The sequence below is a fragment of the Pteropus alecto genome, unplaced genomic scaffold (assembly GCF_000325575.1).
Source record: "Pteropus alecto unplaced genomic scaffold, ASM32557v1 scaffold42, whole genome shotgun sequence".
In the NCBI taxonomy this organism is placed as follows: Eukaryota; Metazoa; Chordata; class Mammalia; order Chiroptera; family Pteropodidae; genus Pteropus; species Pteropus alecto.
The window spans coordinates 14,677,600-14,683,796 of record NW_006434825.1 but is presented as its reverse complement, the minus strand read 5'-3'; the positions used below and the strand labels follow the sequence as shown (position 1 = coordinate 14,683,796).

Genomic DNA, 6,197 nt, shown 5'->3' with positions numbered 1-6,197 from the left:
GCCCCATGCATTTGTAATAAAAACAACACATATCTAAAAATACAGAGGTCAAGTAAGAAATTACAGGAAAATCATAAAATGTTTTTAAATAAATAATAAAACACAACATATCAAAAAATTAGGATGCAGCTAAAACAGTGTTTGAAGGGAAATCTATAGCTTTAAATGCTTTTACTAGAAAAAAAGGTTTAAGATCAAATATCTAAGCTTCTATCTTTAAAAGTCGGGAGAAAGCACACATTTAAATCGAACAAAGCAGAGAGAAAGAAATAATAAATATATGAGTGGAAATCACTGAAATAGAAAAACACAGTAATAATAGAGAAAACTAGTAAAATGCACATATATTTTAACCTAGCAGTTCTAAGATGCACACATATAAAATTTTTATCACATAGTAACATCCGTCACAACAGAATTCATAATAAAACTGAAAAGAAATGTCAGAAATGAAGGTACTGGTTAAAGACAACTATAGAGCTGAATGCTATGATTCATTTTTTAAAAAATGTGGCAGCTTTATAGTTACTAATGTAGTATGATCTGAGATGTTTTGTTAAAAAAGCAAAGTGCAGAACAATATATAAAGAATACTATCACCTGTGTAGGTGTGTGCTTTTTAAAGAATGTATGTGTGTGTGGGTGTATTTTTATATATTCACATAAGCATAAAACATCTCTGGAAATACACAGCAGAAACTGGTGACAGTGGTTTCTTTTGGAGAAGAGGCCTGCATGGTTTGGATATGAGGGTAGTTAGTATGTATTACATTTCAGTGAGTACTGTTTTGCCCTTTAGAATTTAATATTGTGTAAACATTTCTTATTCAAAAAATAGTTTAAGTAAAAAAAATAAAGGTAATAAATATCATAAAGTAAGAAATAGGGAGAATAAAAGCAATAAGGACTGGGCTCAAAAGTCCTTGATAGGTTATATAGACAGTCTGGCTTTCCATATGTGCAGTCTCCTTTGAGGCACCAGGCCCTTGTTTACCCGGATAGAATAGCCAAGAAACAAAGCGCTTCTGTGGTCTTTTTCTCTTTGTCCTTACAGTTGTGTCTAAAGCAAACATGGCAGGAGTCCTTTGCTATATACCTAAAGGGATTAAAAAGGTACAGATTGACAAGTTCATAGGATTCCCCATTTACTGCTAAAGTAGCCCAAATTCAGGCATCTTTCTTTGAGCCTGCAGATTCTGTCCAAGCTACCATGTATCCTTTGCTCTCTATGATGAAGGAAAAAAAGGAATGCTGCAGTAATTGGTTTATGACCACATACACAGGGTAGACACAAAAGCTAGCAGTCAGAAGTTACTATTGTGGTATTTTCACTGTGTCAAGAATTCAGGTAAAAGCAATTTTCAGGAAGTAAAATAAAAAATATTTACCTTTCCTTGGATAAAATATTCGAATTCTCTAGATTTTAAAATTAAAGTTACCTTCTGAGTTCAGAAACAGGGAATACTGTGACTCTATAGCTCTCCAAACAGCCAGGTTTTATTTGATCTTCTAGAATAATTTCACCTCTCTGATTCGTTACCTTCCTTCTAAAGCAACAATAATTGGGGTAATAATTGGGGGGGGGGGATTTAAATATCTTTTCTATTTTAATAAATAGAAATTTTAATTATATCATTCTTGGAGCAGTATATTTTATAAAAGGCTATACAAACTGTAACAATTTAGATAAATCTTTGTATAAAGTATCTAAAATATGTCTTAGTCAAATCTTTCACAAAATAAATAATCCTTATTTGATTCACTTTTTCTAACACTACCATTAATATAGAAAAAGTGATGTGATAGAAATCTTAGTGTTTGGAATTTATCTTATAAGTTCTTAAGTTTTCCATGAAATACTCCATTAATTTAATTTAAATTAATTTAAATCTCCATTAATTTCTTTTACCTATGGGTAAATTATTATACTCTTTTCAGGCAAGGCAGTAATTAGTTTCTTGTTTTTTGTTTTTTAGCCACGAAATAAAGCATTACAGTAGTAGGTTGTGAAAGCAGATATATATCCATGTGTCATTTCTTGAAACATGGATATGGGTTTGTATTCAGGTCAAAGTAGGCAAAACATCACTTGAATGTGTTTAAACTTTGGAAAGGATAAATCTACAACAAGGGAAAGCCAACCCAGGCTTCCAAATCAATCAAGAAACTTCTTTAGTTTACTTCCAGTTATCAGCAACTATTTAATAAAAAAAGTGACTACTTTTGCCTTTCTTCTGTATCTTCGGCATCAAAGCTAAAGAGAAAATTTATAGATAAACCATATTGATCTTGGTTTGGAGAATTAGGAATATACTACACATAACTTAGGTTATATTCTATTTGTTTATCATTTATTTATTTTGCCCAAGTGTATAGGAAATGGGGCTATGGGTGAATGAGACATGAGCTAAAAATGCCTAAAAATCAGTGGTAGCAAAATTCCATCTCATTTAGTCATAGTTAATATAATTAACTCAAATATTTCTCATATGAAATAAAAATGCTCGTGGGAAACATACATGATTAGGCTCAAATATATTCCTTCATTTGAAAATTTTATACCTTCTCTCTCTAGAGCTTTCTCAAAGAGAAAAATGGTATAAATTCCAAAAGTAGAATGCTTTAGTGAGAACACAAGAGAAAAACAGGAGTTACTACTACTGCATGTAGAAAGACTTTCTTTAGAGACTACTTTCTAATACAAAAAACTTCTTAAATAAAGGACATTGATCCATTCACATTATAAAATACATGCAACAGGACTTTATATTGTTTACAGATACAGTAACATGTAGTGAAATATGAAAACGTGTATAAAAATAAAAACACTGGATTTGTGAAACACTAGAGAAGGAAGGAGGGAAGAGAATGATAAAGGAGAGGAATCCAGTGGGAACAGTGGTTGTATTAATAATGCTTAATTGAAAGAGAAATAGCAGCAGCAGGAAATCAGGCATAGTGTTATATTTTATAAAGCTGAGAATAGGTCCATAGGTGTTCATTATATTATACTCTATTCTTATCTATATATTTAAAATATTTCTCATTAAATAAAATACCATTTACAATAGCTAGAAAAAAGGTATGTGCAATAAATACAGTAAAAATATACAAAAGATTAATGAAAACAATTTTAAGGCTTTATTAAAAAACAATGAGAAAGATATAAATAAATGGAAAGGTAATAATGCATGCTTATGTATAGAAAGGTCCTATATTTTAAGGAGAGCTATTCTCCTCCCCGCCAATTAATTTATAAATTAAAAAAATTTCAATAGCCATTCCCTTGAATTTAACAAGTGATGATGAAAGATATATGGAAAAGCAAAGAGGAAAGAATGGCCAAATACTCATAAAGAAGAACAAGTTGGAGAGACTGTCCTACCAAAAATCCTCTTCTAAATACAGACACTTACTAAAGCCAAGATAAAGACACAGTGGGAATAGCACAGGGATCAAGGAGCAAAAGAGAGAACTCAGAAATAGACTAAACTGTTATGAAAACTTCATTTATAACACAGTGCCATTGATGATCAATGAGGAAAAGTTAGACTAATCACTCCCATGGTGGGACAGTTTCAGTATGGAAAAAAGGTAAAATCAGTTCCCTATTTCTCTCCACATACTAAAATCACTTCCAGGTAGATAGTCTCTAAATTTGAGACAAACTATAGTTTTATTTTTTATATTTTTTATTTTACTTTTTATTATTTTTTTACTTTTTTAGGCGAGGCAACCCGTGGTTGACCTCACAGATTGCAAGGACCTTGTTAACTTAGGATCCCTTATTTTTTTCACTTTTTACGCCTACAGCACCTGGTCTTCCTAGGTGGTCTCTCATCCAAGTACTAACCAGGCTCAACCCTGCTTAGCTTCCGAGATCAGATGGGATTGGGCTTGTTTAGGGTGGCATGGCCGTGGACAACTATAAAATTTTAGAAAACAATTTGTAACAGGATTTTTATAATATCACAGAATAGAAGGATTTCGTAAACAAAGGATTAAAAACACTAACTATTAAAAATACGAAGACTGACGACTGGACATTAAAATTAAGAACTTTTGTAAAACAAGAAAAATAAACTTTTAAAGATACACCACAACCTAAGAAAAGATATATGCAATATATACATCCAATAAAGGATTCATATTCAGAATATTTAAATAACTCCCACAAATAGATAAGAAATGACAAATGAACAGAAAAATCGACAAAAGAAAAGGGCTCTTCAGAGAAAAGAAAACACAGACGGTTCATGAATATATGACAATCTTCTTATTAGTGAGGTAACTGCAAATTAAAACCAAAAGATACCATTTCAGACCCATAAGAGCCATAAAATACTGACGATATTTAAAAACCCTAACAAATCTAAGTATTGTCAGAATGTCAAGCAAGAAGAAATCACACATATTGTTAGTGGAAACAAAAACCAATACAGGAACTTTGAAAAATAAATTTGGCATTTCTAGTAAAGCTGAACGTGCACATATTCTCTGACCCAGTAATCGCACACCCAGGTGAACACGGCCTAGAGAATACAGCCTAGATGTGTACATATATCAGATATATATATAAAATTTTTCTTAGCAACATTGTTTGTAGCAACACAAACCATAAAAGAGTCTAATTTTCCATCCATAGTGGAATGGATGAACACTATACAGCAGTGGAAATGAAAAATGAAACTGTAGTTAAACTCATCAATATGACTCAAATTTAAAAACAGAACTGTATACTAAAGAAGCAAGCATAGAAAAGTACATATGAGACGGTTCCACGCATTTCAAGTTCAAAATCAAGCAAAACTAAAGATTATACCATTTAGGAATCCATACATAGCTGGAAAAGCTATAAAGAAAAGGAAGGGAATCATTAAAGCAAAATTCAGGATGGTGGTTAACCGAGGAAAGCAAGGGTGATGTAACATGGGTGTGATACATAGGTGCTTTTAAGATATTGGTGTGTCCTATTTCTTAATCTGGGTAGTATGTACATGGATGTTTATTTTATTGCTCTTATAGCCATATATCTATATATAGCTTAAGTAGTTTAAAAATGACTTTAAAAAAGTCTGCTGTCAATAAAGACAACCGACAGACATTTCAACCTAGGAGTTAATGGTAGCAGAACATTTAAAAGGGGCTCTAAGAAGCTTATAAATGCCCAAAGAGCTAATGAGAAAAAAAGGACACTGATAAAATAAGAATTGGAGATCATAAATTAGGCAAATACAAAAATGAATGTCTGAGCATGAAAAATTGATGTAACTTTAAAACTCATTTAAATGGGTAAATAGTTCAGTAGACAAAGCTAAAGAGGGAATTAGTGAATTGCAAAATAAATTGCAAGAGAAAGAAATCTCCCAAAGTCCAGTAAGAGAAATAAAAAGGTGGAAGATATGAAAGAGAAGTCAATAGATATGGAAGACAAAATATAGAGCTCTACCATAATAGTGTTAGGCAGATAGTTAGACATGAGTGATAAGGAATGAAGGCCCAGTCTGGAGACCTCCCTTAGGACCTCCCTGAAACACCCACTTAACAGTTAAAAATTACCTTTACATCTTGAATTATGAGGAAGAAAAAACTGCAAAAACAACTATTAGTTTAGTCCAGTTACAAGCACATGTGCAGTTAGTACTTGTACCAAACTTTCTTTGACCATAGCTTCATTATATCAATATTATAATATCATACATAGGCCCGGAAATTCATGAATCAAATTATAACAGACTGAATTATGGGTAACTGCATGCGCAGTAAACAAAAGGTTATATAACAGCAGGATGTCAATCAACATGACCTCACAGGCCAATTATCTGACACTGTCCCTGTAACCACCCATCACAGCCATAATGTAAGGTATACTTCCCAAAATTGGCAGGGCAGCAGCCAACTCTAGCATAGTGCTTTTTTCTCTTGAAATGTACTTTAATAAATCTTAACTTTTCCTAAACTTCGCTGATCTGTAATTCTTTACCGTGTCGGCGGAAAGAACTGAGCTCTCTCAGTGCCCCCTAGCGGCAATAGGAAGCACCAGGAGAAGAAAATGGAGAGAACTAAAGCAGCAATATTTAAAAAGATAATGGCTGACAATTTTCTAACCATGCAGAAAAATACAAAGAGTCAGAGTTAAAAGAAAAAAAAATTACACTCTGACCCATATTATAATGAAACCACAAAGTTAAGGGGGA

General features: G+C 32.3%; 1 pseudogene; it reads right to left on the bottom strand.

Moving 5' to 3' along the window:
* Window positions 1-3,804: 3,804 nt before the first annotated feature.
* Window positions 3,805-3,923, bottom strand: LOC112478178 (annotated as a pseudogene).
* Between the last annotated feature and the right edge of the window lie 2,274 nt (window positions 3,924-6,197).